At 36.0% G+C, this 11,652-nt stretch overlaps 1 pseudogene; it reads left to right on the top strand.

Annotated features, from left to right (window-relative positions):
• The first annotated feature begins 1,617 nt into the window (after positions 1-1,617).
• On the top strand, positions 1,618-1,733 carry LOC120589100 (uncharacterized; annotated as a pseudogene).
• The last annotated feature ends 9,919 nt before the right edge of the window (positions 1,734-11,652 follow it).

Below are 11,652 nucleotides of genomic sequence, written 5' to 3'. Positions count from 1 at the left end.
CCCTAACTCATTTTTTTAGACTTTAGAATTAACAAATATAATTGTATATATTTAAAGTGTAAACATGATTTGATGTCCATTGTAAAATGATTACCAAGGTCAAGATAATTAACACACATATCACCTCATAGTTAACTTTTTTTTGTTGCTGAGAATGCTTAAGGTCTACTCAGTAACTTTAAAGTATGTAATACTGCGTAAATAACCATAGTCACCATGTTGCACATTAGATCCTCAGAAGTGATTCTTTTTATAACTGAAAATTTGTACCCTTTTGCCTACATCACCCCGTTTACTCCACTCCCAGCCCTTGGCACCACCATTCTGTTGTCTGTTTCTATGAAATCGTTTTTTTTTTTTTTTCCTATTTCACATATAAGCGACTATACAGTGTTTGTCTCTATCTGGCTTATTTCATTTAGCCCTCCAGTTTCATTGACATTGCAAATGGTAGGATTTTCTCTCTCTCTCCACCGCCCCCCACCTTGTCTTTTATGGCTAATATTCCATTGTGTATGTAGATATATATCTTTGTTTGTTTCAAGATATATTTTGAGTTCCCTTTTGATTCTTCCTTTCATCCACTGGTTGCTCAGAAGTGTGGTGTTTAATTTATACATATTTGCGAACTTTTCAGTTTTCCTCCTGTTATTGATTTCTAGTTTAAGACCATTGTGGTCAGTCTTATGATTTCAGTCTTAAATTTGTAGAGAGTTATTTTGTGACCTAACATGATCTGTCCTGGAGGTTGTTCTGTGTGCGCTTGAGAAGAATATGTATTCTGCTCTTCGCATATGTATTTTAGGTTTATTTGGTTTAAAGTGCCATTCAAGTCTATTATTTATTGATTTTCTGTCTGGATGATGTTTCCTTTGTTGAAAGTGGGGTATTGAAGTCCTCTACTATTATTGCAATGCTGTCTATTTTTTGCCTTCAGATGTGTTAATAATTGTTTAATATAGTTAAGTGCTCTGATATTGGGTACATATATATTTATACTTCCTATATCCAGTTGATGAATTCAACTCTTTATCATTTTATAATGACTGTCTTTGTCTCTTGTTACAGCTTTTGAGTTAAAGTCTATTTTATTTGATATAATTATAGCTACTCTCTTTTATTCTCCATCTGCATAGAATATCTTTTTCCATCCCTTTGCATGGATTATCTTTTTCTATCCCTTTATTTTCAGCCTGTGAGTGTCCTTAAAGCTTAAGTGAGTCTTCTGTAGGCAGCAGAGTTAGGTCTCGTTTTGATATCTATTCAGCCACTCTGTGTCTTTTGATTGGAAAATTAAAACCATTTATATTTAAAGTAATTTTTGATAGTTAAGGACTTATCTCTACTTTGTTAATTGCTTTCTGATTGTATTGTTCCTTTCTTCCTCTTTCTGTCTTTGTGAGTTGATTTTTTGTAGTGGTATTCTTTGATTCTTTTTTATCATTTGTGTATTATAGGTTTTTGCTTTTTGATTACTATGATGTTTTCATAATACATCTTATATTTCTGTTTTAAAGAAGCTTATAACAGAGACGTGGTTCCATAGTGTAGCGGTTAGCACATCTGCTTTACACGCGAAGGTCCTGGGTTTGCGCCTCAGTGGAGCTATGGTCCATGGTCTACGGCCATGCCACCCTGAACAAGCCCAATGTGTGATCTTGGAAACTAAGCAGGGTCGGGCCTGGTTAGTACTTGGATGGGAGACCACCTGGGAAGACCAGGTGCTGTAGTCATAAATAAAAATTAATAATAATAATAAAAAGAAGCTTATAACAATTTAACTTCAGTTGAATAAAGAATTCTACATATTGCCCGCCTCCCACATTTTATGTTGTAGATGTCCCAATTGACATCATTTTATATAGTGTATACATTAACAAAATATGGTAGCTGTAGTTATATTTAACACTTTTGTCTTTTAGCCTTTATGCTAGAGTTCAGAGTGATATACACACCACCATTGTGATATTAGAATATTTTGAATTCGAGTATATATTTACCTTTACCAGTGAATTTTATATTTTAATATGTTTTCATGTTACTAATTAGCATCTTTTTATTTCTGCTTGAAGAACTCCCTTTAGCATTCCTTCTAAGGCAGTTCTAGTGGTGATAAATTCCCTCAGTTTTTGTTTGTCTGGGAAAGTCTATATCTCTCTTTCATTTCTGAAATCCAGCTTTGCTGAGTAAAGTATTCTTGGTTCAGTTTTTTCTTTTAGCACTTTTTATATATCATCCCACTCTATCTTGGCCAGAAAGATGTCTGCTGAGAAATTTGCTCATAGCCATACCACGATTCCCTTGTATGTAATGAATCTTTTTTTTTTCTTGATGCTTTCAAAATTCTTTTTTTCTTTTTTGATATCTTGATTATAATGTGTCTTACTGAAGATCTCTTCGGGTTGAATCTTTGAGCTTCATGCACCCCAGATCTGGGAAGTTTTCAGACATTAAATAAGTCTCTGTCCCCTACTCTCTCTCTTTTTGAGACTCTTAGGATGCAAATACAGTCATCCCTCAGTATTCATGGGGGATTGGCTCCAGGTATCCAAAATCCACAGATGCTTAAGTCCTTTATATAAGTTGTCATTGATTTGTGTATAACTTTTGCTTGTCCTTCCATATACTTTAAATCATCTCTAGATGACTTATAATAGCTAATAAAATGTAAATTCTATGCAAATAGTTGTTACACTATATTGTTTAGGGAATAATGACAAAAGTCTGTATATGTTCAGTACATATATATATATATACATATATATATATATATATATATATGTAATTTCTCTTTGTTGAATGTCTGGTTTTCATGCATTTTTTTAAAATTCTTTTTCAGGTAACTCACAGACCTTCATTTCTGGGGAGACAGTCCCTTGAAAATTACTGTGTTCCTTTTGCAGTGTCATTTTTCTTGCTTTTTCACTTTTCTGATGGCTCTGCATTGATCTCTGTGCATTTGAGGGAGCTCTTACCTCTTCTAGACTTCAGCCTGGCTTCGGTGGGAAAGACTTTTGCCCGAAGGGAGCTGTGAGGGCACCGGCTGGGTGGGATGCAGCGTCTTTGGTTCCTGGGAGAGCACAGTGGACTAGTTTCAGTGCAGCTCCATTAGGTCAACGTTGGTGCAGACTAAGGGGATCTTCTGTGGCCAAGACTGCAGAGGTCCCGTGGGTGGCAGTGGTGGCTTGGACTGTTGGGATCCTCAGAGGCAAAGGCTGCTGGGGTCCTCCTTTTTTCCTCTTTTGCTCATGGAAGACAGTTCTAGCTGAGGGGATCCTTCCTGGTCCTTGGTCCAACATGTTTGGCACTCAGAGCAGTAGTGGAGCAGGGTTCTGGGATCAGGTGCAAGTGGAACTACAACAGTGCCTGGGTGCTTGAGCGCAGGTGCACTTGCAGCTTCAGTGGCACTGATGTCTAAGGTATGGGCGTTTGCACATCTCTTGTGGAACCAGGGTCTGGGTCTCTGGAGCTCATCGCAGTGACTTGGGTGGGATGGGGCAGAGGGAGATGGCACAGCAGCAGCACAGGCCCTGGGATAACAGTGGAATGATGGCTCGGGCCCAGGGGCCAGAGTGCAGTAGCAGCACAGCCTGGGGATGGTGGGTGAGAGTCTCAACTCTGGCCCCAGGAGGCAGTCTCAGAATAGCAGCAACACTTCCCTGGTAGAGGCCCATTAAAGCCACATGTTACGATCCAGGGAGGAGTTTGCAGAGCAGCAACAGCTCTGATCCTACATATGGCAAAGAGCTGTGGCATCCTGATCAGAAAGTGGACATAGCAGCAACTGGGCACAGCAGCAACTCAAACATAGCTTGAGACCTAGGGGCAGGAATTAATGCATTGCCAGCACCAGCCCCGAGGAGGAGATGCAGCAGCAGGGGCTCTGGGCAGTTCTGTCAGCAGGGTTCGGTGTTGGCGAAGGCTGTGGGGTCCTCAATAGTAACAGCTGCAAACATCTACAGCAGTGAGGCTTGCTGGGGCTCTCCCCTCCTTTTCCCCATAGGGTGAAATTTCTCTGAGGGTATCTCCCTTCTGGTAACATGCTGCTGTGGCTTGTGAGACAAAGTGGTGCAGCTAAAATGTTGCCTACGCTTTTCTATGTACCATCCTTGGTTTTTGAGCTCTGCAGGGTTTTTGCTACTCCATTGTAGTCCAGAACTTTCCCTGTTTTAAGAAAGCATAACTCGCCCTATTGTCAGTTTGTAGTTGTTTATTTATTGTTTTTGTTGTTTTATGGGGGAGACGAGCATTGAAACTTCCTAGCCTCCATCTTTCTGACCTTACCCTCTTCCTTTTCATTTTCGTTTTTCATTTTTAATTGCTCTTTTGAATCTCCACCCTCCCTTCCAATTTGGTATACTTCGTATCAAATTGGCGATTTTTGTTGTAATCCTTTGTCTTTAAGGTATTCAGTATTGCTAATTCTTGCAAGGAAAATGCTTAAGAGACAAATGCCATTTAGTATTCCTGAAAATCAACAATATTAGTAATATTTTGTTTATATCAGTTTTTATTTTTTTAATATTTAATATATACCATATAGTATAATATTTATTAATAATTATTATTTACAAACAACCTTTGTTTTTTCCTTAACCATTAGTACTATTAATTTCTTTGCTTTCTACTTTTACTTGTTATGATATATTGTCATACTGGGTTTCTGTTGTATTATTTCAAATCTACATCTTTAGAACCAACTAAGGTATATACTGGGGCACTGTATTTTGTTCATGTTTTGTTTGGTAATCTATTGGATGAAATACTTCAAAACATTCGCTGTGAAAAAATCTTTTTCTGAAGTGTCTTTTTTTGCCTGGATTGGAATGAAAAACAATGAGTCACTAATATATTATCTATTAAAAGAGATGTGATAGCTTAGATGACTAGTTTAAATAGTCATTTTTTTTTAAAGGTGGAACCAGTTGCTTTGTTCTATTTAGTACATCATTATGAATATTATCCCTAAAATGATCGTGCAAAACAGAATAATTTGGAGGAGAGGAAAAGAGCTGGTAGTAAAATTGAGGAGAAGTGGTCAAGTTAACTGCATATTTGGCATAGGCTATAGGTGGAGTCACCACAAAAACTACCTGCCTCTTGTTTGAACTTGCCTGTATGTGTTGTAAAACCTTGATAGGATATATCGTATTTTGAAGGAAGACTTTTCAGCATCTAACTTAATGTGGAGAAATATAAACTCCTTGAGAACAGGGACTGTGACTTCTCCAGCTTCGATTCCAACAGCGGGTGATTCCAAAAATGTCCTGCACTTAGTTGAGCCCAGTGTTAATAAATGGATGATAGCATTAAATATCCTTTTTAAAACTATACTTAAAATTTTCTTCTCTCTTCTGCACCATGAACCTGTATTCCAATTTTTCTGCCCCCACAAAGCTTCCAAAATCCATAAACTTGTTAATCTAGACCAAGGGTCAATGAACTACCACCCATGGGCCAGATTTGGCCCTCTGCCTGTTTTTGTGTGGCCTAAGAACTAAGTATGGTTTGTACATTTTTAAGTAGTTAAACAAAATCAAAAGAATAATGTACCATTATATTTATTGTTTTCGTTTTCTAAAAGTCCAAATTATAACACTTCAGTTAAGACCTATGGTAGTATAGTAATGCCTTTCTCTGTAAAAGGAAAAAATCCTCTTTGGATTTCTTTTGGTTAGCACAAACAGGTACCTATGTAGATCTGTAAAAGCAAAGTCGTATAATGCAAACTTTTGGAAAGCAGGGATACTCCGCTTTATGCCATTTTGGTTTATGACAAGTCATAGGAATGCTATACTTTTGGATAGCAGGGGAAACCTGTACTTCGTAACATGAAAATTATATAAAATTAAATTTCAGTTTTTATAAATAAAGTTTTATTGGAACACAGCTACCATGTTCATTTGTTTTGCATGTTAATCTCTGGCTGCTTTTGTGCTACAATGGCAGAGTTGAGTGGTTGCAACAGAGACCATCTGGCCTGCTAGGTCAAAAACACCCATTTTACCCTTTGCAGAAAAGGTTTGCCTATCCCTGCTTCCTTGATCAATATAAAGCATCTTTCAATAAATGAGAAATCAGCTGTGGTAACTTGATAACCTAGAGCCGAACACTAAGGTACAATAACAGTTGCAGCTAACAGTGAACACCGAACACACTTTAATCCATTGTTTAACACCAATCTGGCAGGATTATCATAGCTATTTTATGAAAAAATTGAGATACCAAGAGGTTAGTTGGCCAAAATTTAATTAAGTAGTGGTTTTTCAAATTAGGCAATCTGCCCTGTGCCTTTGTACTTTTGCCCTTTGCTATGCCATCTCCCCTTATAGACTTCTGCTCATTTGATATTCTATGAATGGATAAGTTGTCCTACATAGTCTAAACATCTTCTTGGTACAATGTAAACTAGACATTTTCAGTGTCTGTACTAAATGTTACGTATCAGGAAGTAATTTGATGTTCATTCTTTGAATGGAACAAACATACAAATACTGTTCACTTCAAAGTTAACAAGATTGCAAGGCTTTGTTGAGGATAGGAGTGAGTAGGGAAAGAAAAGGTTTATGTTTAAAATTTTCCCAGTTTTCTAAAAGTGAGGACCACATTGAATCTAGTGAGACATAAAGGTCAAAGGGCCCAAGCTTGGCTAAGGAGGTGCTGAGAGGTAGAGGTAAATTTTTATGGATCCTGCAGCAAGACATGAGAAAGAGGCTGATGAGTCTGAGGCATTAGCTACATCTACTTTTGTACTTCTAAATGAGTATTCTCAAGGGAATTGTCTTTAGATTTCTTTAGGGTGAATACTGATAAATCATTGTGGATATAGTATGATCAATAACAAGTTTAGAATATCAATCTTCTTTCCCCTATTGAGCAAGAGGACAAAATAAGAGAAAGCGTATGATTTTCTGTTCAGTTGATGACGGTAGATGAATCAGAGATTGAACCTTCTCCTTCACATGTGCATTCTTGCTTGCTGACCCTGCTCCTTCGAACATAAACCTGCTTTCACTTTGGATTTATCGTTATCAATGGGATTGTGATTATCATAGTCACATAGGCTTGAAACTTGGGAATTATTTGTGGTTCTTCCTCCCCTTTTAGCACAATGTCCTTTGATTTTTTTTTTTTTTGTTTTGTCCAGCCACAGTTTCCTTATCTCAGGTTGCTTCCTTCCTAGCTACCCAGACTATTGTTAAAATTTAACTGACTCATTTCTCTTGCTCTCTCTTTGTATATACTACTGTCCTTATAAAAGCTTCCTAAACTTTTGCATAGTGAACTCAGAAACCTTCACATTTCTCATAGGATCAATCACAGCTCTCCATTGGTAAGTAAGACCCTCACCCTCCACAGTCTGGTTTCTAGCTACCTTCCAAGTTTTATAGCAGCCATCTGCTCTGGGCTAATCATTATTCCTGTCACTGTCATACCTGCATCACACCTACACCATCCCACTTCTGTCCCCAGCAAATTAGCCCATCTTGTTTCCCTGATTCTGGTTTTTAAAAGATCTGCTTTGATTCCAGCCTCCTCCTTCCCAGACTACTCTAACCTTTGACAATAACTCCATTTGTTCATTGCATTTTTGTTAGTCATTGGACTCTTGATTTGTGCTACACAGATTTGTATTTATCTCAGTGTTTTTAATTTTTCTCCAACAAGGTTGTAAATACTTCAAGTGCAGGTACATGTATACCTAAAATCTAACACATAAGGGATACTGAGTTACAAATGATTAGTGGTGGTAAAATACATTCCATGAGATCAATACCTTTTCCAAAATTGCAAAAGGTAAAGAGCTTAATTAAGTCTTGACTACTCTGATAAAGAAGGAGTTGCTGCTTGGGCAGAGTTATAGGTATGAGCTGTTCCCATCGCTGATACTGTGCACCATAAATAAATTTTTAGAGACTTAGACTTGATAGCAGAAAAGCTTAATTCTGTCTATGCTTGGTTTTCCCTCTAGGTGCCAGGAAAAGCAAACGAATGTTAAGCTCTCCTTCCTAGTTGTTCAGTCTGTGCACTGCTGATAAAAAATTTGCTCCAAGTATTTTTGGCCTTGAAAAGGATCATTGCTTACCTTTCCTCTGTCTAGAACAGTGATTTTCAAACTTTTTTGTATAAGTACTCCCTTGTGTAGTTTTTAAAGAATAGTTTTAAAAGGAAACTCTATTCCTTTGCATATTTAAAGCTGTTTCTAAGTTTAAATATTGGCAAAGGATATAATTTCCAGCATAAAACATTGACATTTTAAAACAAAACGTTTTAAATGAATCATTTTAAAACATGGTAATTTTCAATTGTGAAAATGCAAGGTCGTATTATTGCAATAATAATGAAAAAAGAGTATATTTTAGTCTGAATTGTCACACAAAGGACAAAAAGTAAAGGTAGTGAAACTTATTGTACACACTGACCATTCACTAAACTGAGAAAGTCCCCACTGATCACGTTAGTCACTTTCTAACCACCACTGGCGCCACCACATGCCTTCCCCAGAGAAACTTAGAATGTTGGGAATAGGGGGCTGGGCTGGAGGATGGGGGCCAATTTCATTAGATCAGAATGTTATACTCTTGAAGTTTGTTGTCATAGGATTTTACTACATATTTTTATGCCTAAAAATTATATTGGTCACACTATTATAAATTTTTGCAAAAATGTAAGTATATACATTCAAATTTTTAAATTTATTGTCAATGTAAGGCTGTGCTAAATTTTTTCCATACTGAGTCATTAAAATTATTTTACGTAATAGATCAAAATATAAATATATTTAAACTTTCTATATTTATTAAATAAAATGTAAAATTTTTGAAAGTCCTCTTTTAATGAGATTAATATTTTCTGATTAGTTTATGTATCCTTGGATAAAGATAGCATTCATTGCTAGAATGAAAGAAGATTCGGCATTAATTCTATTTCTTTCATTTTTGTCTATGTAAATGCTGAAAAACAGCTCCTAAATAAAGAGATGGGAATGAAAGTAGCTTTAGCAAAGCAATTTTACTCAATTCTTTAAATTCAATGTCAAAAATCACATGTTTTAATTATCCTTCAGCTGACAGTATGTTTAGTTTATTCATTTTTTTTTTTTTTGTAGAAAACAGAGAAGGTAGATAGCTGCCTAACTTTTAGAAGAGTTTGTAACTTAGTATTGTTCATTACCAAATTATAGGATGTAAACCCAAAAGGCTTTGCCAAGACTATCAAATGATTATTAATTGTACCTGTTACTCTTCCACTTAGAAAACTTTTATTTAATCCAGTATACTTTATCTAGTTGGAAAATCCAACCTGTTACTTTTGAAACACCTTTTCAGATGTATTTTTGATACAATTAATGCTTTAAGTATATTTTCATCATAATATATCTCATTAAATAAATACTTAATCAAAATCTTGGAGCTGCAGATTTAATTATTCTATTTATGGTTATGTGTCCACTATATAAAGAAATCAAGTCAAATATCTATCATCTCTTCATTAAATCAAATAATCACATCAGACTTTCTTTTTGTCAGAAAAAGTCTGACTTGAAAATTCAAATGTTGTGTTAATGAATTTTGAAGAACGTTATAAAAATCATTACAAACATCACAGAACTCCTCTTATAAGAGATTACTATAAGCAGTCAAAGTTTAAGATCCCATACGTTTAACATAATTTTTTAAAAATCAATATACTTTTTCTCATTATTTAACTTGTAACATCACAATAATCTGTACACTGAGATTCTAAGTCATTTATAAAGCAAATAGATTGATAAGGCAGGATATTCTTTCAATAAAGGTGTGGGCATATATTGAATGAGAGTGTTCGGCTTATGGTAGAATTAGGAATCAAATAAAAAATAACATTAATATTATTTGATAGGATCAGACTTTTCTTGTAGAATGTTATTAAAACCTAACTGGTGTGGCAGCTAACATCTAATTTATTTTCTGTTAATAGGTGATAGGAAATATTAATCATTTTATGACATTATATAAATTAAGATTTGACTGTATCTGGAAATATATTTCATGATAATATGAAAAGTTTTGTACGTAGGTTTTATTCAGTGCACCATGAAAATTCTGGTAGTCCTTAAAAATAGTCCAAGTTACATTTAAAGTAATCAATGTCATTAAACTATTCCTGTTTTGACTGTTCGAAAGTACTTTTCTTTCTAGTGGGTGAGTGTTCTAAAGATGAGTATTTTAAATAGGGGAAAAAATTGCTTATGAGAAGAGCTGTTTGTAGCATTCAATATTTCTTACAGGTACTTGCTGATTTGTTAGTGGGGCTTTCATCAAGAGTGAGATATTGCTTCCCTGGCAGGAATCTGGAGATGGAAGTGGCCAATTTGTTAAGTAAAAATAACTTCCACTGCACCTCACTTTACCACATATCCAAATTTTGAACATTCTAACAATCCCCCAAATACTTCATCTCTAAACTTCCCTTAACAGAAATATAGAACAGGGAAGGTTGGAAGCTACAAGGACTAACACCTGTGTGCCCTGTGGACTTGTGTGCCTTCGGCTTGTAGAATGGGAGAAATATTGGGGATGTGGTGCTTTTCAGATTGCTTAGTTTGAGGGAAGAGTATGCATGAAGGATGAGAATATGGAGAAAGAGTCCTTTAAAATGACCATTGAAAGGTTTTGAAGTTCCCTTCAAAGGGGTAGACATACCCCATATGAAGATGTCTGGTTCAGAGTGTTGAAAATTCTGTCCTTATTCCTGTATGTTTCTAAAATGTTTTCATCAGTGATTTGTGCTTTTTTTTTTTTTTTTGAGTTCACGTTTGACAAAAGCTCTCATTCAGGACTTCCTTAGTGGGTGCTGTGAAAGCTGGGTTAATCTTTTGTAGGAGGAGTATAAAACAAACTAACTTGCCCCTGCCTCATTAATGTCATAAAGCTTATCTGTCAACCAGCCAACACCAAGCCTCTTGAGTTCCCTTTATCTGATAATGTCAAGAACACCTGGGTTAGCATTCTTCCCACCTCCTTCTAGTGCTTATTCAGTCCTGAGCCATGTTGAAACTGCATACATACGAGGTATAGTGTTAGGAAACAGTTTTCAGTGCAGACAGCTGAAACCCAGTCCCTCGTTGTGCTGAGTGTCCCAGCGATTGCACTGCTCTTCTGCGGGCTTGCTCCAAGTGTATGAAATGCGCCGGGGGGAACAATCACCACAACTTTTTGTTTGCTCTGTGTATATAGAGAGAAAAATGTGGGGACTTCAAACAGTAATTTGATGATTCAGGAAATTCAGGAAAGACAGGTAAAACATAACAAATAAGCCTTAAGTCATAAAACACATTAAATCCTTCACTCCTTATACAGGCAACTTCCTTCTGTTCTACCATGAGTGTTTGGGAGGAGAGAAGGAAGGGGAACTTATAAAAATTAGATGTAATAAAGTTCCAACTTAACAATTTAAAGCATTATTTTTTAAAATTAATTAATTATTTTAATTGAAGAAATTACTTAAAGTTCTCCCCGCCCCCGACTACCTCCTCCTCTCCCCTCCCCTCTACCTTCTGGTAACCACTAGTCCATTTAAAGCATTCTTATAAGTGATTTTTATTCAACTGTATGGGGTGCAATAGAATCTTACACCATTTTTGATACCACAGTTCTTTATTCTTGAGAA

Source organism: Pteropus medius, unplaced genomic scaffold (assembly GCF_902729225.1).
Source record: "Pteropus medius unplaced genomic scaffold, Ma_sr-lr_union100, whole genome shotgun sequence".
NCBI lineage: Eukaryota > Metazoa > Chordata > Mammalia > Chiroptera > Pteropodidae > Pteropus > Pteropus medius.
This window is presented reverse-complemented; position numbering and strand designations above follow the sequence as displayed.